Below are 23,831 nucleotides of genomic sequence, written 5' to 3'. Positions count from 1 at the left end.
TTTGATGGGGACAGGTGACTTGGAGACCCTACTCTGCCCTCATCTTGCCTCCTCCCCCAGATATTGTTTCCAAGTAAAACATTTAATTACCAAATTTAAAAGGGTAAACCATTAAGCCAGTATCATCGATAAAAGTGAAGTTATAATTAGATGATCAGATTTGCTCCCAAGCCTAAATATATATCACAGCCTAAATATATATCACAGTCCTGTTCATAGCAGAATCAAGAGTGATGAAGAATTGCCCATAGATGGAGACATTTAAATAACTGAGTATTAAGGTTGACTATGACTGGATCTATTAAGAGTGACTGTCTTAACTTCTGGCTTCCCATCTGGCATTTAAGAAGCTTGGATGTCGTGCAGCCCGGGTGGCTCAGCGGTTTGGCGCCTGCCTTTGGCCCAGGGTGTGACCCTGGAGACCCAGGATCGAATCCCACGTCAGGCTCCCTGCGTGGAGCCTGCTTCTCCCTCTGCCTGTGTCTGTGCCTCTCTGTGTGTGTGTCTCTGTCATGAATAAATAAAGAAAATCTTTAAAAAAAAAGAAGCTTGGAGGTCATCATTGCTATTCATACAACAAGAAAAAAGCTGAACAAATTGAAAACCAACAACTTTTTCTGGATTTGCCAGAGCATAGAAGTTGCAGGGCAAACTGCTGCCCCCCAAATTAGAGACTGGTAGGCAGAGGGAGATCACAACTTACTGGAATAGAAGTCCAGGAGCAGAAAGCTCTGTGGGAGCCAGTACAGTGAAGGAACACCGAAACTGCTATTGACAAATTGCTGGAGGCTCATTGTGGACAAACTTGAATGTTAAGGACTTCAGGGGTCCCACACTTCTGTGAGTTTTACCTTTAGGAGCTCTATCAGCTTCTCACAGTGAAGATGAGAGAAAAATCCCCTTGTGATTTCAAGCAGGAATAAAAGGAAAAGTAGCCATTTTGAAATATGCCTGGAACATTTGGGTTTTTTTTTCTTTTTTCTAATTTAAACAAACAAAAATTTTTAACAAGGTCTGCCCTTAAGGGAAACTAATCAGAACCTAATGGACTGGAATTTTACCAGAGCCTAAAAGACCTGGGGGAAGAGTAATACTCAACTTCAGCCCCATCTGGCCTTCCTGTCTCATCTAAGAAAGAAAGAATACCTGAGGACACAGGCTCACTAAAAATTTGAGACTAAATCATAGGCCTGCAGAATGATTCCCCTCCCTGCCCCCACATTACTGTGGCATCACTGGGCTGCTAAATACTAACAAGGGATTACAACTGAAAGAACTGCACATATGAGACATTATTGATGAAGAAGTCACTAAGGAACCCCAAAGATATAGGATCCAAAAACACTGATGGAAATTTTAGCCTCTGACACCTATAGTTTATAGTTAACAGTCAACACGGTTTAACCTCTAGCCAGATAAACATAAAACCATACACTAAAGGCTTATTTGCCTCAATTCCTTTTACCTAGAACATCACATCTGGCTTTCAAGAAAAGATTACAAGGCACACTGAAAGATAAAAATATAGTTTGAAAAGACAGAACAAGCATCAGAATGAGACTTAAATTATGGCAGAGGGATTAGAATGGTCAGACTAGGAATTTAAAATGACTATGATTGAGGCACCCAGGTTGTTCAGTTGGTTAAGTGTCCAACTCTTGATTTCAGCTCAGGTCATGATCTCAGGGTCCTGTGATCTGGCCCCACCTTGGGCTCTGCAGTTAGTGGGGAGTCTGCTTGAGAAGTCTCTCTCTCTGCCCATCCCTCTCACCCCTCCTCCTACCCCCACCCCTTATTCACGTGCTCTCTGTCTAAAAATAAATAAATAGGGACCTTGGGTGGCTCAGCAGTTGAGCATGTGCCTTTGGCTCAGGGTGTGGTCCCAGGGTCCCAGTATTGAGTCCTGCATTGGGCTCCCTGCATGGAGCCTGCTTCTCCCTCTGCCTGTGTCTCTGCCTCTCCCTCTGTGTCTCCCATGAATAAATAAATAAATAAATCTTAAAAAATAAATATTTAAAAAAAATAAAATAACTGATTAAGATGTTAATGGCTCAAATGGAAAAAGTGGATAACTGCAAAAGCATATGGATAATGTAACCAGAAATAGAATTCTAAGAAAAAGTAAAAAATAAATACTAGAAATTAACAACACTGCAATAGTTATGCCTAACGGGCAGGGTCAGGAGATAAAAAACCAAAGGATTCTCTCATGCTTCCTGGTTCTTCCTTTCCTGGTCTTCTGGCCAGTAAGAATTGGAAAAGAAGAATTAAAATAATTTCTGTTTGCAGATGACATGGTCTTTTATGTAGAAAACACTATAGGCTGCACAAAACAAAAAACAAAAAGCAACAAACATCAAAACAACAAAAAAAAACAAACCCAACTTTTCAGAGCTAATAAATTCAGTCAAGTGTCAGGATACAAAATTAACATGCAAGTACTAGCTGTTTTTCTTTGCACCACGATGATCTAGCTGAAAGAAAATTAAGAAAACATTTATGACATCCCATTTTTTATAGCATCCAAAATAATAACATACTTTAGGAATAAATTTAACCAAGGAGTAAAAGATCTGTACCCTAAGAAGTATAAAACATTGACGAAAATGATAAAGGATAGTTGGAAGGCAGGTAGGCAGGGACAAGTGACCCCCTGCCCTAAGAGAAAAACCACCCTTAAAAGGATTTTACACCATCCTGGAAGGAGGCCTCCACCCTTTCCCATGTAATATATGGGTGACAAAAATCTGATTGGATGGGAATCCCTGAGTGGCTCAGTGGTTTAGCGCCTGCCTTTGGCCCAGGGCATGATCCTGGAGTCCTGGGATCGAGTCCCACATCAGGCTCCCTGCATGGAGCCTGCTTCTCCCTCTGCCTGTGTCTCTGCCTCTCTCTCTCCTCTGTGTCTTTCATGAATAAATAAATAAAATGTTAAAAAAAATCTGATTGGATGTCAGGCACAGGGAGGATTAGTCAGATTAAAACAGTCTGCTAATAAGTCTATAGAAATCCCAAGACTTAGAAACTCCAGTGGCAACCCTCTGGGTCCCCTCCCTCTTTGGGAGCTTTGTACTATCACTCAATAAATTTTGCTCCACTATACTCGAGAAGCCTTGCTTTGCTGACCACCACTGCCTGGTCTGCCTCTTCATTCTTTGAAGTGGTGTGACCAAGAACCGCAGGTATCAAGGGAAGAAATCCTGTAACAAAAGGAGTTGAGGAAGGCACAGATGAATATGGAGATACTCATGTTTATGGATCAGAAGAATGACTATTGTTAAAATGTTCATACTAACAAAAACCATGTATAGATTAGGTACAATTTTATCAAAATCCCAATGGCATTTTTCACAGAAATAGAAAAATAATCCTACAATTGTATGGAACCATAAGATCCCATAGCCAAAACAACCATGAGGGCAAAAAAAAAAGCCGAAGGCATCACACTTCCTGATTTCAAACTATATTACAAAGCTATAGTTAGTAATTAAAACATATAGTAATTGCATAAAAACAGACATACAAACCAGTGGAATAGAATAGGGAGCCCAGAAATAAACACAAACATATATAGTCAACTAAGTTTCATGCAGGTAGCCAAGAATATACAATGGAGAAAGAATGGTCTTTTTAAATATTTAAACGGTGTTAGCAGATCTGGATATTTATATGCAAAAAAAAAAAAAAAGGTGGGGGGGGGGAGAAAGAATGAGAAATTGGACCCTTATTTTACACCATACACAAAAATCAACCTAAAATGGATTAAAATATATAAAAATAAGACCTGCAGCTATGAACCTCTTAGAAGAAAAGAAACATTGACCTTGGCAATGATTTTTTGGCTATGACACCAAAAGCTCAGGTCAGGTAATAAAATAAAAAATAAGTAAAATTATATTAAACTTAAAAGCTTTTGCCCACAAAAGGAAAAAACAATCAACAAAATGAAAAGACAATCTATGAATTGGGAAATTCTTTTGGTATCATTTGCAAACTATATATCTGATAAGGGGTTAATACCCAAAATATATAAGGAACTCATACAACCGAATAGCAAAACAGAAACAAAACCAATTTAAAAAATAGGCAAAGGATATAGATAGACTTCTTTTCCAAAGAAGACCAAAGGCCAACAAATATATGAAAAAGTTTTCAACATCACCAATTATCAGGGAAATGCAAATCAAAACCACAATGAGATGTCATCCCACACCTGTTTGGATGGCAATTATTGAAGTGACAAGATAATAGGTATTGGTAAGGATGTGGAGAAAAGGCAACCTTTGTACTCTGTGAGTGAGAATGTAAATTGGTACAACCATTATGTAAATGGTTCTATTCTTAAAAATAGTACTCCTGTAAGATCCAGCAGTCCCTTTTCTGGGTGTGTATCCAAATAATAATAATAATAATAATAATAATAATAATAATATATATGATAATAATTATTATTATTATTTGTATTTTAAGCAGCTTTATTGAGATGAAATTTTCTTTTTCATTCTATGTCCTATGGTATCCATAGAATGTTAAATCAGTATCTGGAAGAGATATCTGCTTTTATGTTCATTGCAGATCCCATTATTCACAATAGAATAATGTGAATAATCCCTTTATTTACAATAACCAAGGAATGGATGCAACATAAGTTTTTGTCAACAGATAAATGGATAAAGATGCTTATATATGTGTGAACATATATGAATATTATTTTTTATATGAATGTTATTCAATTTTTAAAAAGAAGATCCTACCATTTATGATAACATGGATGAAACTTGAGGACATTATGCTAAATGAAACTGAGGACATTATGCCAAGTTAAATAACCCAGATAAATGTATTCTGTGTATGAAAGAGCATGAACCATTGGGGGACAAGTGTCAATTTGTAATAGACTCCATGGTATTCCCCAAAGATCCTGGCTTCCAGATATCCATGTACTTATGTAATTTCTTCCTTTTGGTGATTCACTTCTAATCAACAGAAGAGAAAAGAAATAATGGAAAGTCACTTCTGAAATTAGGTTATAAAGACTGTTTCTTCTGTCTTAAGTTGTCTCTCTTACTCTTTTGTGTTTTTACTCTTTCAAAATAAAAATTAAAAACTACATTAAAAATTATACTAAATTCAGCAAAAATATTTATTTATTTTAAAGATTTTATTTGTTTATTCAGGAGAGACACACAGAGAGAGGCAGAGACAGGCAGAGGGAGAAGGAGGCTCCCTGTGGGGAACCCAATGTGGGACCTGATCCCATGACCCTGGGATCATGACCTGAGCCAAAGGCCAATGCTCAATGACTGAGCCACCTAGATGTCCCCAGAAAAAATATTTAGAAAGTCAATAAACTTTAGGTTTACCTACAGTTAAGTTTGGTTTGAAATAGAGAAATCTGATTATTACAAACCACATAATAGATTCAGGGCTAAAACATCCATTTAATCATTTCAATGATATAGTAAAATAATTTGATAAAAATTTTTCATAAACTAGGGATAAAAATAAACTCCCTCCTTCTAAGAGATATCTGACAAAAACATATAGCAATAATAATCCTAAAAAGGGATCATTGGAAGTATTCCCTGTAAATCACACACAGGAAAAAAATATCTTTTTTCATGTTTCTTTCTTTTTTTTTTTTTTTCTCATTAAACTTTTGTTTTAATGGGTCTCAAAATTCTGTGACAGATTTTTGGTCGTTGTTTCCATTAAAAAGTACTGATTTTAAAAACTAATAACTTAAAACTGCCACACACGCACAAAAAAAAAAAAACAAAAACAAAAAACAAATGGTCCACAAAACATTCTCCTTTCCTTCTGAAGGTTTTACGATGCATTGTTATCATTAACCAGTCTTTTACTATTAAACTTAAATGGCCAATTGACACAAACAGTTCTGAGATCGTTCTTCCACCACTGATTAAGACTGGGGTGGCAGGTATTGGGGATAATATTCATTTAGCCTTCTGAGCTTTCTGGGCAGACTTGGTGACTTTGCCAGCTCCAGCTGCCTTCTTGTCCACTGCTTTGATGACACCCACAGCAACCGTCTGTCTCATGTCACGAACAGCAAAACGGCCCAGAGAAGGATAGTCAGAGAAGCTCTCAACACACATAGGTTTGCCAGGAACCATATCAACAATGGCAGCATCCCCAGATTTCAAGAACTTGGGACCATCTTCCAGCTTCTTTCCAGAACGACGATCTATCTTTTCCTTCAGCTCAGCAAACTTGCAAGCAATGTGAGCTGTGTGACAATCCAGCACAGGTGCATATCCAGCACTGATTTGGCCTGGATGGTTCAGGATAATCACCTGAGCTGTGAAGCCAGCTGCTTCCATTAGTGGGTCATTTTTGCTGTCACCAGCCACGTTGCCACGACGAACATCTTTGACAGATACGTTCTTGACATTGAAGCCCACATTGTCCCCAGGAAGAGCCTCACTCAAAGCTTCATGGTGCATTTCAACAGACTTTACTTCAGTTGTAACATTGACTGGAGCAAAGGTGACCACCATGCCAGGCTTAAGAACACCAGTCTCCACTCGACCCACTGGGACAGTACCAATACCACCAATTTTGTAGACGTCTTGGAGAGGCAGACGCAAGGGCTTATCAGTTGGACGGTTGGTGGCAGAATGCAATCCAGGGCTTCAAGCAGTGTGGTTCCGCTGGCATTCCCATCTTTACGGGTGACTTTCCATCCCTTGAACCAAGGCATGTTAGCACTTGGCTCCAGCATGTTGTCACCATTCCAACCAGAAATTGGCACAAATGCTACTGTGTCGGGCTCGTAGCCAATTTTCTTAATGTAGGTGCTGACTTCTTTAACGATTTCCTCGTATCTCTTCTGGCTGTAGGGTGGTTCAGTGGAATCCATTTTGTTAACACCAACAATTGGTTGTTTTACACCCAGTGTGTAAGCCAGAAGGGCATGCTCACGGGTCTGCCCATTCTTGGAGATACCTGCTTCAAATTCACCAACACCAGCAACAATCAGGACAGCACAGTGAGCCTGAGATGTGCCTGTAATCATGTTTTTGATAAAGTCTCTGTGTCCTGGGGCATCAATGATGGTCACATAATACTTGCTGGTCTCGAATTTCCACAGGGAGATATCAATGGTGATACCACGTTCACGTTCAGCTTTCAGTTTATCCAAGACCCAGGCATACTTGAAGGAGCCTTTTCCCATCTCAGCAGCCTCCTTCTCAAATTTTTCGATAGTTCTTTTGTCGATCCCACCACATTTGTAGATCAGATGGCCAGTAGTGGTAGACTTGCCCGAATCTACGTGTCCAATGACGACGATGTTGATGTGAGTCTTCTCCTTTCCCATTTTGGTTTAGGTTTAGCGGTGGTTTTCACGACACCTGTGTTCTGGCGGCAAACCCGTTGCGAAAAAAAAAGCCTTTTTCATGTTTCTATTTAACATTATACTGGAAATTCTGACCAGTGCAATAAACCAAGAAAAATAAATTAAAAGCTTAAGAATTGTAGAGAAAGAAACTGAATTGTCTTTATTTCAGATACAGTTTTTTTTGCTTACAAATGTATGTCCAACACATTTTTAGATATAATAAGAAAGCTGTGTGAGGAATTGACTAGAATCAATATACCAAAATAATAATAACAACCATTGCATTTTTCTGTTTTCATTTCAGCCAGTGAATATAACTGAAAATATATACTGTTTATAATGGCAATACAATTACTGATGGCAAAGAATTAATCTAACAAAAATAAGAAAGATCCAAATCCAAAGAATTATATAACAAAAACAAAAACACTTGAATGGGCTACATATGGCATATTCACTAACAAAAAAGTACCCATATTCTAAAATTTAATTCTTCCCCAACTAGGTTATAAATTCAGTATCAATGAAAATGCTAACATGTGAATTTAGGAACTTGTCAAGCAGATTCCAACATTTATATGGAAAAGTAAAAAAGTGAGAATTGGCAGAACATTTCTAAATAAAGGGAATGCATTTGATGTACCTCACCTAGTATATATGAAAACATTAGAAACCAAAAGTAATTAAAATAGTGGAGTATTGATGTAAGTATACACAGCTGACTAATTGGAAGAAAATGAATTGCCTCTAAGAGACACACTATATGAAACTACAATATATAATATAGATAGTATTTCAAATTAACATAAAAAGGAGTCCATACAGTAAATTATGTGAAGAAAATTTATTACTTATTCGAAAAAATGAAGTTAGATCAGTATATTATTACATGAGTTCAAAAATCTAATTTGGGGGGCACCTGGGTGGCACAGTCAGTTAAGCATCTGACTCTTGGTTTTGGCTCAGATTATGATCTCAGGGTCATGAGATTGAGCCCTGAATTGGACTCCATGCTCAGTGCTTTCTCTTCAAGTGAATAAATAAATCTTAAAAAAAAAAGTTTTAATATTAAAGAAAGAAATAATTCCTGGATCCTATTATACATGCCTCAGAAGTATACTAATGATGTAAAGACAGATCTGTTCATTGGAAATCAGAAGATGGTAAAATTAAGTTACTGGCATTAGAAAGAAGAAGTCATTATAAAAGCTGAGGTTGTGTTTCCCTTGTTACTTCTTTGTCACGTTAGCATATGAAACAGCAAAGGAAGTTAAAGAATCTGCCTGAAAGCTCTCACAGAGTAAGGGGAACTGCAAACTGCCATCCTAAACTTCAAAAAGATTCAGATTTTGTGTGAAAAGGTTTGTGTGGACTTTACTTAAAAGGTAAACTATGTCATCGGGTTTGTTTATTTTAGCATATAAATTACAACTGGCTGTGGTAAAGGGCTTAGGTGGAAATTACAAGACTCACAGCTGGATTTTCTTTCTTTCTTTCTTTCTTTCTTTCTTTCTTTCTTTCTTTCTTTCTTTCTTTCTTTCTTTCTTTCTCTTTTCTTTCTATAATTTTATTTGTTTATTTGAGAGAGAGAGATAGCATGAGCAGGGTAAGGGGCAGAGGGAGAAGCAGACCCCCTGAGCAAGGAGCCCAATGTGGGGATCCCAGGACTCCAGCATCATGACCTGAATCTAAGGCAGATGCTTAACTGATTGAGCCACCCAGGTGCCCCTAAACATTGGACTCTTGATCTCAGCTCAGGTCTTGGTCTCAGGGTTGCAAATTCAAGCCCTGAGTTGGACTCCATGTGGGCATGGAGCCTACTTGAAGAGGAAGAAGAAGAAAAAGAAAAAGAAGAAGAAGAACAAGAAGAAGCAGCAGCCATCTGATTAAATCTCAGTGCTTGCTAGATATAAGATAGCTATACCTCTGATGTTGTCTCTTTTTCTCAGAGCAGAGGTAAATGACCAAGCCAGAAACAGGGAGAACTTTTTCTGGAAAAGCTGGAGATGAAATAAATATTGGAGAAGAAAATAAAAAAGAAGTGTTGGAGAAATATAATTTATGATCTAGCACAATGTCATATGATATAAAGAATGGAGGATGCAAAGGGAGGGTACTGAAACTTGGTCTGGTACCTTGTTTCTCAGCCACAACTTCCTGAAATTTTCAAAATACAGGGTGACTGGAACCATTTTCACTTCTTTGAAATTTTCAAGTTGACACAATCCAGAGTAAACTACAACAGATAAATAAGTGAAGTGTGAACTAAAAACATAGAACAACAAATACCTGGTTGTTGGGGTCCTTTGAAAAAACATACGTACTGATACTTGCCACCACAACAAATGTGCTCTGCTTTAGGCTTCCTCCATTTCCAGTCTCCCAAAGTTATCTCTCTCAGATTCTTGGTAACAATTCCTGATCTAAATGTTTGGGTCTCTTTCTCACCTTTATAATGAACAGGTATGTTGAATGTGATAACTTTCTCTTTGGGTAGTAGCTGGATACTCTGCTTTGACGTCTCTCATAAGGCTGTAATCCAGTTGTCACCTAGGCTGTGGTTCGCTTAAATCTTTCACTTAAAGATTTGACTGAAGAAAGATCTGCTTCCATGGTCACTTATTGATTGAATTGTGTCCTCCCCAAATTTATAGGTTGAAACTCTAACACACAATGTGATTGCATTTGGAGATAGGGCCACCAGGAAGATAATTAAGGTTAAATTGGATTATAAATGTAGGGCCCCAAACCAATAGGATTGGTGTCCTTATACAAAGAGGAGGAGATCCCAGAGAGCTGTCTTTTTTGCATGCATACAGGGGAAAGGCTGTGTGAGAACTTGATGAGAAGGTAACCATCTGCAAGGCAGGAAGAACTCTCACTACACACCAAGTTTCCCGACACCTTGATCATGGATTTCTAGTCTCCTGAAATGTGAGAAAATAAATTTCAGTTGTTTAGGACACCCAATCCATAGTATTTTGTTATGCAGCCAAGCAGACTAACACAGTCACTAATAAGATTGTTGGCAGGATTCAGTGTGTTATGGGATGTTGTATTTGAGAAATGCTATTTCTTGCTCAGACAGAGGCTGCATTTAGTTCCTTGCCATATTGACCTCTCCATAGAGAGAGAGTCTGAACTCTTGCAGCATGAAAGATAGAATACTACAAAGATGTAATTGTGGTCTTTTATAACTGAATCTTCAAAGTGACATCTCAGCATTTTTTGCCATATTTTTTTTCATTAGAAGCAAGTCATTAGGTTCAGCCCACCCACAAGGGGGGGGGATTACACAAGGCATAATTACTTGAAGACATAATTGGGGAATATTTGGGGAAGAATCAACAACAAGGACTGAACAAGATAGAACAGGATGTCCAAAAACTGCAGGATAATATGAAATAGTACAACATACTTATAATTGGAATACCAGGAGTAAAATCATGATGAAACTAGGCAGAAGAAATAATGATCAAGAATTACTTGATTGATTACTAATTATCTAATGATAGACACCAACCACAGGTCCAACATACTCAAAGGACACCAAGTGGAACCCTCTTGCTCGGTTGGTGGAAATGCAAACTGGTACAGCCACTCTGGAAAACTGTGTGGAGGTTCCTCAAAGAGTTAAAAATAGAGATATCCTATGACCCAGCAATTGCACTGCTGGGAATTTACCCCAAAGATACAGATGCAGTGAAACAGCAGGACACCTGCACCCCAATGTTTATAGCAGCAACATCCCCAATAACCAAACTATGGAAGGAGCCTCGGTGTCCACCAAAAGACGAATAGATAAAGAAGATGTGGTCTATGTATACAATGGAATATTACTCAGCCATTAGAAATGATGAATACCCACCATTTACTTCAACATGGATGGAACTGGAGGGTATTATGCTGGGTGAAGTAAGTCAATTGGAAAAGGACAAACATTATATGGTTTCACTCATATGGGGAATATAAAAAGTAGTGAAAGGGATTAAGGGAAAGGAGAAAAAATGAGTGGGAAAAATCAGAAAGGGTGACAGAACATGAGAGATTCCTAACTCTGGGAAACGAACAAGAGGTAGTGGAAGGGGAGGTGGGCAGGGGGATGGGGTGACTGGGTGATGGGCACTGAGGGGGGCACTTGACGGGATGAGCACTGGATGGCTATACTATATGTTGGCAAATCGAACTCCAATTAAAAAAAAATATACAAAAAAAAAAGGACACCAAATAAGATGAGAACACACCACACACTACTATACTTTGTATCCTATGTTCAATTGAGAAAGAAAGAAAGAGAGAGGGTGAGAAAGTTGAAGTCAACCAGAGAAAAACTGACATGAATTAGTGTTTCCCTATTCTTTGGGTATATATCCAGTAGTGGAATTACTAGTTTATATGATAGTTCTATTTTTAATTTCTTGAGGAATTTCCATATTGTTTTCCACAGTGGCTGCACCAGTTTACATTCTCACCAACAGTGCAGGAGGATTCCTTTTTCTCCACATCCTCACCAACACTTGTTTCTTGCATTTTTTATTTTAGCCATTCTGACAGGTGTGAGGTGATACCCCATTGTGGTTTAGATTTACATTTCCCAGATGATGAGTGATGTTGAGCATCTGTTCAGGTGTCTGTTGACCATCTGTATTTCTTTGGAAAAATGTCTTTTCATGTCTTCTGCCCAATTTTAATTAGATTATCTATTTTTATGTGTATGTTGAGTTGCATAAGTTCTTTAAATATTTCGGATATTAATCCTTATCAGATATGTCATTTTCAAATATATTTTCCCATTCAGTAGATTGTCTTTTAGTTTTCTTGATTATTTCCTTTGTTGTGCACAAGCTTTTCATTTTGATGTAGTCTTAATAATTTATTTTTGCTTTTTTTTCCCTTGCCTCAGGAGAAATATCTAGAAAAATGTTGTTTTGGTTGATGCTAGAGAAATTACTGTCTCTTCTCCCTTCTAAGATTTTTATGGTTTCAGGTATCACATTAAATGGTCTTTAATTCAGTTTAAATTTATTTTTGTATATGGTATAAGAAAGTGGTCCAGTGTCGTTCTTTTGCACATAGCTTTCCAGTATTTCCAACACAGTTTGTTAAAGACACTGTCTTTTTCCAATTGCATATTCTTGCCTCCTTTGCCAAATATTAATTGGCCATATATTCATGGGCTTGTTTCTGGGCTCTCTGTTCTGTTCCATTGTCAATGGATCTGTTTTTGTGCCAGTACCATACTGTTTGAATTATTACAGCTTTGTACTATATCTTGAAATCTGGAATTGTGATACCTCCAGTTTATTCTTTTAAAGATTGCTTTGGTTATTTGGGGTCTTTTGTGGTCCCATACAAATTTTAAGAGTATTTGTTCTAGCTCTGTAAAAAATGCTGGTGGTATTTTGATAGAGATTGCAGAAAATGTGTAGATTGCTTTGGATAGTATGGACATTTTCACAATATTTATGCTTCAATTCATTAGCATACAATGTCTTTCCATTTCTTTGTGTCATCTTCAATTTTTTTCATCAATATTTTATAGTTTTCAGAGTATAGGTCTTTCTTTTTTAAGAGATTTTATTTATTTATTTGACAGAGATAGAGAGCACAGGCAGCGGGAGGAGGATAGGGAGAGGGTGAAGCAGACTCCTCATGAGCAGGGAGTCCAACAAGGGGCTCAATCCCAGGACCCTGGGATCATGACCTGAGCCAAAGGTAGACACATAACTGACTGAACCACACAGGCACCCCAAGTACAAGTCTTTCGTCAACTTGGCTAAGTTTATTCCTAGGTATTTTATTATTTTTGGTGTGATTGTAAATGGGATTGTTTTCTTATTTTCTCTTTCTGCTACTTCATTATTAGTGTATAGAATGCAACAGATTTCTGGACATTAGTTTTGTACCCTGTGACCTTACTGAATTTATTTATCAATTCTAGTAGTTTTTTTGGTAGAGTCTTTGGAGTTTTCAATATATAGTATCATGTCATCTGCAAATAGTGAAAGTTTTATTTCTTCCTCACCAATGTGGATGCCTTTCATTTCTGTATGCTGTCTGATGGCTGTGGCTAGGACTTCCAGTACTATGTTGAATAAAAGTGGTGAGAGTGGACATCTTTGTCTTGTTTCTGATCTTAGGGGAAAAGCACTCAGTTTTTCACCATTGAGTATGATGTTAGCTATGTTTTTTTCATATATTATTACAAAAATAATATTTTATTATGTTAATATATATTCCCTCTAAACTTACTTTGTTGAGGGCTTTTATCATGAATGGATGTTTTACTTTGTCACATACTTTTTCTGTATCTATTGAGATAATCATATGATTTTCATCCTTTCTCTTGTTGATAATATGAATCATCATGTTGATTTATTTGCAAATATTGTACCACACTTTCATCCTGGAAATAAATCCCATTTGACTGTGGCAAATGATTTTTTTAAAAGATTTTATTTATTTATTCATAAGAGACACTGAGAGGCAGAGACATAGGGAGAGGGAGAAGGAGACTCCCTGGGTGGAGGCCAATGCAGGACTTGATCCCAGCCCCCAGGAACATGACCTGAGGTGAAGGCACATGCTCAAATGAGCAAATTATTATTTTAATGGGGTTCCTGCAAATGATTTTTTAATGTATTGTTGAATTTGGTTTGCTAATATTTTGCGGGTTTTTCTTTGTTTTTTTTTGTGCATTTTTTAAATTGGAGTTCAATTTGCCAACATATACTATCACAGCTAGTTCTCATCCCGTCAAGTGCCCCCCTCAGTGCCCATCACCCAATCACCCCATCCCCCTGCCCACCTCCCCTTCCACTACCCCTTGTTCATTTCCCAGAGTTAGGAGTCTCTCATGTTCTGTCACCCTCTCTGATATTTTCCACTCATTTACTCTCCTTTTCCCTATAATCCCTTTCACTATTTTTTATATTCCCCGGATGAGTGAGACCATATAATGTTTGTCCTTCTCCGATTGACTTACTTCACTCAGCATAATACCCTCCAGTTCCATCCATGTCCAAGCAAATGGTGGGTATTCATCTTCATTCCTAATGGCTGAGTAATATTCCATTGTATATGTAGACCACAGCTTCTTTATCCATTCATCTTTCGATGGAAACCAAGGCTCCTTCCACAGTTTAGCTATTGTGGACATGGCTGCTATAAACATTGGGGTGCAGGTGTCCTGCCGTTTCACTACTTCTGTATCTTTGGGGTAAATCCCCAGCAGTGCAATTGCTGGGTCGTAGGGCAAGTCTGTTTTTAACTCTTTGAGGAAACTCCACACTGTTTTCCAGAATGGCTGTACCAGTTCACATTCCCACCAACAGTGCAAGAGGGTTCTCCCTTCCCTACATCCTCTCCAACATTTGTTGTTTCCTGTCTTGTTAATTTTCCCCATTCTCACTGGTGTGAGGTGGTATCTCATTGTGGTTTTGATTTGTATTTCCCTGATGGCAACAGGACTGCTTTTGCTGTATCCCAAAGATTTTGAATTGTTATATCTTCATTTTCATTAGTTTCCATGAATCTTTTTAATTCTTCTCTAATTTCCTGGTTGACCCTTTCATCTTTTAGTAGGATGCCCTTTAACCTCCACTTGTTTGAGTTTCTTCTTGTGATTTCTTCTTGTGATTTAGTTCTAGTTTCAAAGCATTATGGCCTGAAAATATGTAGGGGACAATCTCAATTTTTTGGTATGGGTTGAGACCTGATTTCTGACCCAGCATGTGGTCTACTGAGAAAGTTCCATATGAACTTGAGAAGATTGTGTATTCAGTTGTGTTCAAATAGAAAATTCTGTATATATCTGTGAAATCCATCTTGCCCAGTGTATCAATTAAACCCCTTGTTTCTTTGGTGATGTTGTGCCTTGAAAATCTGTGATTTGCAGGAAGTACTGTGTTGATGTCTCCTACTGTTAGTGTATTATTATCTAAGTATGTCTTTACTTTGGTTATTAATTGATTGATATACTTGGCAGCTCCCACATTAGGGGCATAAATATTCATGATTGTTAGGTTTTCTTGTTGGATAGACCCTTTAAGTATGATGTAGTGTCCTTCTTCATCTCTTACTACGGTCTCTGGGATAAACTAATTTATCTGATATGAGGATTGCTACCCCTGCTTTCTTTTAAGAATAATTTGAATAATGAATTGGTCTCCAACCTTTCATTTTCAGGCTGGAGGTGTCTTTAGGTCTAAAATGAGTCTCTTGTAGACAGCAGATAGATGGATCTTGCTTTTTTATCCAGTCTGAAACCCTGTGTCTTTTGATGGGATCATTAAGGCCATTCATGTTCAGAGTAACTATTGAAAGATATAAATTGAGTGTCATCGTAATATCTATTCAGTCCCTGTTTTTGTGGATTGTTTCTTTGGCTTCCTCTTTCTTTTATAGGTCCTCCTTAATATTTCTTGCAGAGCTGGTTTGGTGGTCACATATTCTTTCAGTTTCTGCCTATCTTGTAAGCTCTTTATTTCTCCTTCTATTCTGAATGAGAGCCTTGCTGGATAGAGTATTCTTGGCTTCATGTTCTTCTCATTTAGGACCCTGAATATATCCTGCCGGCCCTTTCTGGCCTGCCAGGTCTCTGTGGAGAGGTCTGCTATTAATCTGATATTTCTCCCCATATAAGTTAAGAATCTCTTGTCTCTTGCTGCTTTAAGGATTTCCTTTTATCTTTGGAATTTGCACGTTTCACTATTAAATGTCAAAGTGTTGAATGGTTTTTATTGATTTGGGGGGAGACCTCTCTATCTCCTCGATCTATCTCCTGAATGCCTGTTTCCCTCCCCAAATTAGGGAAGTTCTCAGGTATGATTTGTTCAGATATGCTTTCTGGCCCTCTGTCCTTCTTGGCATTTTCTGGAACCCCAATTATATGCAGATTCTTCCTTTTGAGGCTATCATTTATTTCCCTTAACCTTTCCTCATGGTCTCTTAATTGTTTATCTCTTTTTTCCTCAGCTTCATTCCTTGCCATCAACTTGTCTTCTATGTTACTCACTCTTTCTTCCACCTCATTAACCCTCATCATTAGGACATCCAGTTTGGATTGCATCTCATTTAATTGAGTTTTAATTTCGGCCTGATTAGATCTAAATTCTGCAGTCATGAAGTCTGTAGAATCCTTTATGCTTTCTTTCCAGAGCCACCATATATTTGTGCTTCTGAATTGGCTTTCTGACATCGAATTGTAATCCATATTCTGTAACTCTGTGGCAGAGAGTACTGTTTCTGCTTCTTTCTTTTGTGGTGAATTCTTCCTTTTAGTCATTTTGTTCAGTACAGATGGACTGTAAGAGTGGGCTGAGTCAAGAATATCAACCACAACCTAAGTAAATTTCACCTTAGTTGATTCTTACTAGAAGTGAAAACCCTTCTTCTGTAGTGTTCTGGCTGTTCTCCCTTTAAATCTCAGGTTGAATTTGTAAAGTGTTCAGGATGTTTTGAAAGTTACCTAGGTAAGTTGGTGGGGCCAGTTGAGTTGAGGACCCCTACTCTTCCACCATCTTGCTAGTTTTTTTGAGGATTTTCGCATCTATGTACATCAGATATTGGCCTGTAGTTGTGTGTGTGTGTGTGTGTGTGTGTGTGTGTGTGTGTGTGTGATTTCTTTACATGGCTTTGATGTCAGAATACTGCTGGCCTCAAAGAATGATTTTGGAAATTTTCCTTTATCTTCTATTTTTTGGAAAAGTTTTAGAAGGATAGGTATTAACTCTTCTTTAAACATTTGGTAAAATTCACCTGTGAAAGTATATGGCCCTGGACTTTTGTTTGTTGGGAGTTTTTTTGATTACTGATTCAGTGTAATTGCTGGCAATTGGTCTGTTCAAATTTTTTATTTCTTCTTGATTAGTTTTGGTAGGTTATATGTTTTTAGGAATTGGTCCATTTCTTCTAAGTTGTGCAGTTGGTTGGAATATAATTTTTCATAATCTCATAATATTTTGTATTTCTGTGGCATCAGTCATTATTTCTTCCCTTTCAGTTCTGATTTTATTGAGTCCTCTGTGTGTGTGTGTGTGTGTGTGTGTGTGTGTAAGGATGAGTCTGGCTAAAAGTTTATCAATTTTGTTGATTTTTTCAAAGAACCAGGTTTCATTGATCTGTTCCATTCCTCCTCTTCTTCTTCTTCTTCTTCTTCTTCTTCTTCTTCTTCTTCTTCTTCTTCTTCTTCTTCTTCTTCTTCTTCTTTTTAAGATTTTTCATTTATTTATTCAGAGAGAGAGAGGCAGAGACACAGGCAGAGGGAGAAGCAAGCTCCATGCAGGGAGCTCCACGTGGGACTCAATCCCGGGTCTCCAGGATCAGGCCCCGGGATGCAGGTGGCACTAAACCACTGCACCACCGGGGCTGCCCCTGTTCCATTCTTTTTTATTTTTTAAAGTTTCCATTTCATTCTTTCCGCTCTGATCTTTATTATTTTCTTTCTTCTACTGGTTAGTCCTTTTTCCAGCTCAGTTAAGTATAAAGTTAGGTTTTTTATTTGTGATTTTTCTTGCTTCTTGAAGTAAGGTTGTACTGCCATAAATTTTCCTTTTCAAACAGCTTTTGCTATACCCCAAAGATTTTAAACTGTTGTATTTTAATTTTTATTTATCTCCATGTACTTTAAAAATTTTCCTCTTTGATTTCTTGGTTTATCCACTCTTTGTTTAATGGCATGTTGTAAACCTCCATGTATTTGTGTTCTTTTTCAGATTTTTTTTCTTGTGGTTGATTACTAGTTCCATGCATGGCATTGTGGCCAGAAAATATGCATAATATGACTTCAACTTTTTGAACTTGTTGAGACTTGTTATGTGGCCTAATACATGATCTATTCTAGAGAATGTTCCATGTACACTTGAAAAGAATATTATTCTGCTGTTTTGGGGATAAAATATTCTGAAGATAACTGTTAGATCCATTTGGTCCAATGTGTTATTCAAAGCCACTGTTTACTTGTTGATTTTCTGTTTGGATGATCTACTCATTAACAGACATTTTCATTAACAAAATCCCCTACTATTGTATTACTATCAATTACTTCCTCTATGCTTGTTATTAGCTGCTTTATTATTTCAGTGCTCTCATGTCGAGCATAAATATTTACAATTGTTATATCTTCCTGTCCCTCTTTGTCTCTTGTTAAGTGTTTTAAAGACTGTTTTGTTCAATATAAGTATTCCTACCCCAGCTTTCTTTTCATTTCCATTTGCATGATAAATGCTTTTCCATCCTGTCACTTTCAATCTGCCTGTGTTTTTAGGTCTTTAGGTCTGAAATGAGTCTGGCATAGGCAGGATATAGATTTTTTTTTTAAATCCATTTCATCACTCTACGTCTTTTGATTGGAGCATTTTGTCCATTGTATTCAAACCAATTATTGATAGGTATGTACTTACTGTCATTTGTTACTTGTTTTGTGGTTGTTTTTGAAGTTCTCTGTTTCTCCTGCTCTCTTCTCTCATGGTTTGCTATTTTCTTTAGTGATAGATTTGGATTCCTTTCTCTTTATTTTTTGCATATCTATTACTGGCTTTTTAAAATATTTTATTTATTTATTCATGAAAGACACGGAGAGTGGAGGGGGGGGACGGGGGCGGGGGTCAGAGACACAGGCAGAGGTAGAAGCAGGCTCCATGCAGGGACTCCATCCTGGGACTCCAGGATCATGCCCTGGGCCAAAGGTAGATGCTACACCACTAAGCCACCAAGGGACTCCCCTATTACTGGTTTTGATTTGTGGTTACTATCCAGTTTGTATATAACATCTTCTGCATCATGCAGTCTATGTTTAGTTGATGGTCATTTTTACTCCTCTCCCCACCATGTTTTAGGTATGTGATGCCATACTTTTTACATCGTTTTATTTTGTGAATCTCTTCACTGACTTTTATAGGTATACTTAAATTTTTTTTACTACTTTTGTGCTTCCTGATTTTCTTCCTACTACTTGTGGTCTTTCTTTACCACCTAAAGGATCCCCTTTAGATTTTTTTTTACAAGAAATGTAGGGCTAGATTAGTGGTGATGAATTCCTTTAGCTTTTATTTGTCTGGGAAACTCTTTATCTCTCCTTCTATTCTGAATGATAACCTCGCTGGATGTGGTATTTTTGGCTATAGATGTTTTCCTTTCAGTACTTTGAATATATCATGCCACTCCTTTCTGGCCTGCAAAGTTTGTGCTGAAAATCAGCTGATAGACTTATGGGGTTTCTGTTGTATATAACTGCTTTCTTTTCTCTTGCTGCTTTTAAAATTCAGAGAACATTATTTTTTAACCAAGTGATTTAAGTGGCCGAGTAATACCGACATGAAAAATGAGAGCATTTGAGCATCTTGAGAAAGTTAGACGGGACAGAGAAACATAGGCAAAAGTTGAAAGGACAATTTTGCTAATACAGATTTGGTCCTTTTTTCTGTGGATGTGGCCCATACTCTACTCTTGGCCTATTTCATCAGAGCAAACAGGTTCTCTACAAATAGTAACAGCATCACAAATTACACTTGAATGGGTATAAAAGAATGAAGTTTGGAAATGTCTTCACCCCATGAAAACTGAATTTCACTTCAAAAGTTGGCATATACCATACCATGGTTAAAAGCATGGCCTCTAGAACCAGAGTATCCAGCCTCAGATTTCAGCGTTGTCACTTACTAGTTGCATGTTTTGGGCAAGTTATTTAACTACTGTGTCCTTCAGTTTTTCCAAATCTAAAATGGGTATTAAACTCACAAATTACTGTGAGGATTTAGTTGTAAACTCATGTAAAACATTTAAAGTAGTTTCTGGTGTTAACACACGTTAACTATTATTACATGGAGTAGAATTTCACCATCCAGGGGACATGTTGAGCAACAGAAAGGGGAGGGTGCATTACTATTAATATATGCATATAATAATTTCTCTCAAAAAATTGTGAAAATTCTGGAAGTACCATCATAATTTTCATTTACCCCCCCATTTGTGTATTAATAACAAAGTGTTTTAACAATTAATGTCTCATACATAATTTTGATAAAATAAATCTAAATATAGGTAGAAATTCTATTCATATTATATATTATTGTAAAGTATGCACATAAATATTTATGTTAATTATTATATAGGTGGGTTTCCTATAAGTGTATCCTATAATTTGATACCTATTATATATAATTATTTATTATTGTAAATTCCAGACATATATTTGATGTAAATATATTAAATCATTTAATCATTCATGGTTTTATTCAACAATACTTACTAAGCACCTACTATTTGTCAGGTATTGCACATTAAATACTCAATTATATGCCATAAACTATTCCCCTAATTACAAGTCAGGTAATACATATTTGTGAGTAAATACATATATATATTAATGTGTTATTGAAAAGAGGAAGGAAATAATGGCAAGTGAGCCAAATTTCATGGTTCCACAATATAGTAGCTTTGAAGTCCTGAATGCCAGAAAAGAGTGTAGGCAATATCAGAATACTGAGAAAAGGCTACCAATCAATTTGCATCTAACACTGGGATATTTAACAAAAGACTCTGAGCTTAATGTTGAATTGGTATGTCTTTCTTTAAATATTATCTTCTGGGAAGGTTGGATGGCTCAGTCAGTTGAGTGTCTGCTTTTGGCTCAGGTCATGATCCAGAAGTCTCTGGATGAAGCCCCGTGTCAGTCTCCCCTGTTAGGGAAATCTTCTTTATCCTCTCCCCCTCCTCCCTCTCTCTCTTGCTCTCTCTCTCTCTCAAATAAATAAATAAATAAATAAATAAATAAATAATAATTTTTAAAAAATTATCTTCTATGCTAATACGTAATATGGATATATGATTTTTAGTAAAACATGAATTTTCATTATAACTTACATTTATATAGAAAAGACGTAATTTACACATTCATTTCAGTTTTAGTTACAATGTCCTAAGGAACAAGGAAGTGACTCATTGAGTCTTTGTACCTTTACCAGGTGTTGCTGTGCATATTTTGTCAGTGACCAGAATTACAATAACAAAAAACAATTAAGAACCAATGAGATTCATGCCTTGTAGAGGTAACAAATATTATTAACCTTTCAATAATCATTAACTGTCACTTTCTTAAAAAAAACTAAGGAAAAACAAATTTGTTTTGGTAATAAGAAGAAAATTATTGCTTGAACCAAAATAGAAAACATAGATTATATGCAGATGGAAACACTGTCAAATGAAAAGGCATCATGTTATATTTATGAAAGCCTTAAAAAAGTCAGAAAACCTACTCAGAGATTCATAAATCAAGAGCAAAATGTTGGGGCAGCCCGGGTGACTCAGCGGTTTAGCGCCGCTGTCAGCCCAGGGCGTGATCCCGGAGACCAGGGATCGAGTCCCACATCAGGCTTCCTGCATGGAGCCTGCTTCTCCCTCTGCCGGTGTCTCTGCCTCTCTCTCTCTCTCTCTCTGTCTCTATGAATAAATAAATAAAATCTTAAAAAATAAAAAGAGCAAGATGTTAAGGCAAATTCAAATCAGCAATATTCCTTTTTATTTATTCCCCTTGAAAGTCTTATAAACAACTTTTAATAGTCACATTCACCAATTTAATTTTTATAAATTCAGCAGCAGTCTTTGGGATACTGGGAGACAAAGGATTGTATTGTAATCTTCAGTGAATGAGGTGGATTCTTGCTCCATTCCGTAGTTCGGGTTTTCATCAAGGGATCTTAAAGGCTAAAGAGAAACCATAAATAGAAAAACTGTTATTTTCCTCTTTACACATACTTGCACGGAAGAATTACATTGTAATATAATATGTTATATTACAACACACACACACACACACACACACACACACACACTCACATGTATTATAAAGCATACTACATCCCTGAACAGAAAACTTAAATGCAATGCTTTGCAAACTTCAGCATGCATAAGAGTTATTTCTATTTCATAGAACTATGTTGACAGCCCAAAGTACCATTTTTTAAAAGTATCCCCATGTGATTCTGAAGCAGTGATTCAGCAGTGATTTCTCTTTAAGGAAAAAGTAGTTTAATCCTTATTCATTATAGAATAATATTCATATGTTCAAGGTTATAAATCAAAAGTCATTTGTAGTCCTAATCTACAAAGCTGTTCAATTTTTAATGTTCCTATATACATATATACACATATAATCTTATAGGTGTAAACATTTAATTATATTTGATATAATGGAATATAATGGAATGATACTGCATTTTTGTGGATTGTTTTTCCTTCTTCAGTTGGCCATACCATAATTTTTTAGCCACTGCCATTCATGCCGTTTCCAGCCTTTTGCCATTATTAACAATGCTATAAAAAGAAATCATTATATATAAGTTCTTACATACTAGTGGCTTAATCTGTATGGAAGAAACTCTCAGGGGTAGAATTTTGCATGAAAGGATCTGCGGAGCATTTTAAAAATGTTTCATAGTTGTTTCCAGATGGCTTTCTGCAAAGGCTACCACACTTCCCACTTCCAATTAGCAATGTTTCAAATTACGATTTTCTCTGTATTTCTACCAGCAATAAATATTGGTGCTGTTTTAAATTTTTGGTGCTCTGATTTACATAAAGTGACATCTCAGTGTTAATTGTAATTTGAATCGCCTGAACATACTGGTGAATTTGAGCATTTATAAATATCTATTTGTCATTTGAAATTTATTCTGTGTGGACTGTCTTTTCATAGCTTTGACCAGTGATGATCCATCAGAGGCTATTTTTTTTTTATTGGTGTTCAATTTACTAACATACAGAATAACCCCCAGTGCCCGTCACCCATTCACTCCCACCCCCCGCCCTCCTCCCCTTCTACCACCCCTAGTTCGTTTCCCAGAGTTAGCAGTCTTTACGTTCTGTCTCCCTTTCTGATATTTCCCACACATTTCTTCCCCCTTCCCTTATTCCCTTTCACTATTATTTATATTCCCCAAATGAATAAGAACATATAATGTTTGTCCTTCTCTGACTGACTTACTTCACTCAGCATAATACCCTCCAGCAGAGGCTATTTTTTAACAATTGTTAAGATATATATAGATATCTATATATATAGATAGATAGATGCATATATATGTATGTTGATACATGTGTATATTTATCATTTTCAAGCTATATAGAATTTATTACCTTATATGTGTGTATGTGTATATATATGATTTAATACTTTACATTTATATACTTTTAAGAGTCCCAGCTTTAATCCTGTGTCTCAATTTCTATTTCCTATTTCCACAAAAAAACCCATACTTTGGTAAATATCATTTCTAACTATACAGTCCTCCCAAATTGTTTCTTTTTAAAATAGAAACTATATCCACTACCTCATTTCACCATCTTTTCTTTTTGATGTATAACTTAACAAATTTCTTACCTATTCACTATTTTCTTCTGTTTTACTTTCTGCATGAGAGCAAATTATGAAATGTAAATCTGATTGTGTCTTGCCCCAGCTTAATTTTTC

The 23,831-nt window shown here is 36.7% G+C and overlaps 1 protein-coding gene and 1 long non-coding RNA gene across 7 annotated transcripts in view; one reads left to right on the top strand and one right to left on the bottom strand.

Moving 5' to 3' along the window:
* Window positions 1-23,831, top strand: part of LOC112675386 (uncharacterized) — a 69,807-nt gene that overhangs the window by 23,230 nt on the left and 22,746 nt on the right. The window lies entirely within an intron of this gene.
* CD163 (CD163 molecule) overlaps window positions 21,859-23,831 on the bottom strand; it is a 30,992-nt gene continuing 29,019 nt past the window's right edge. For all 3 annotated transcript variants that reach the window (XM_025471989.3, XM_049102436.1, XM_049102437.1), the window contains exon 17: window positions 21,859-22,066. The gene's annotated coding sequence lies outside the window, so the exon portion shown is untranslated. The remainder of the gene's footprint in view (window positions 22,067-23,831) is intronic.

The sequence above is a fragment of the Canis lupus genome, chromosome 27, assembly GCF_003254725.2.
Source record: "Canis lupus dingo isolate Sandy chromosome 27, ASM325472v2, whole genome shotgun sequence".
Classification (NCBI taxonomy): Eukaryota; Metazoa; Chordata; class Mammalia; order Carnivora; family Canidae; genus Canis; species Canis lupus.
This window is presented reverse-complemented; position numbering and strand designations above follow the sequence as displayed.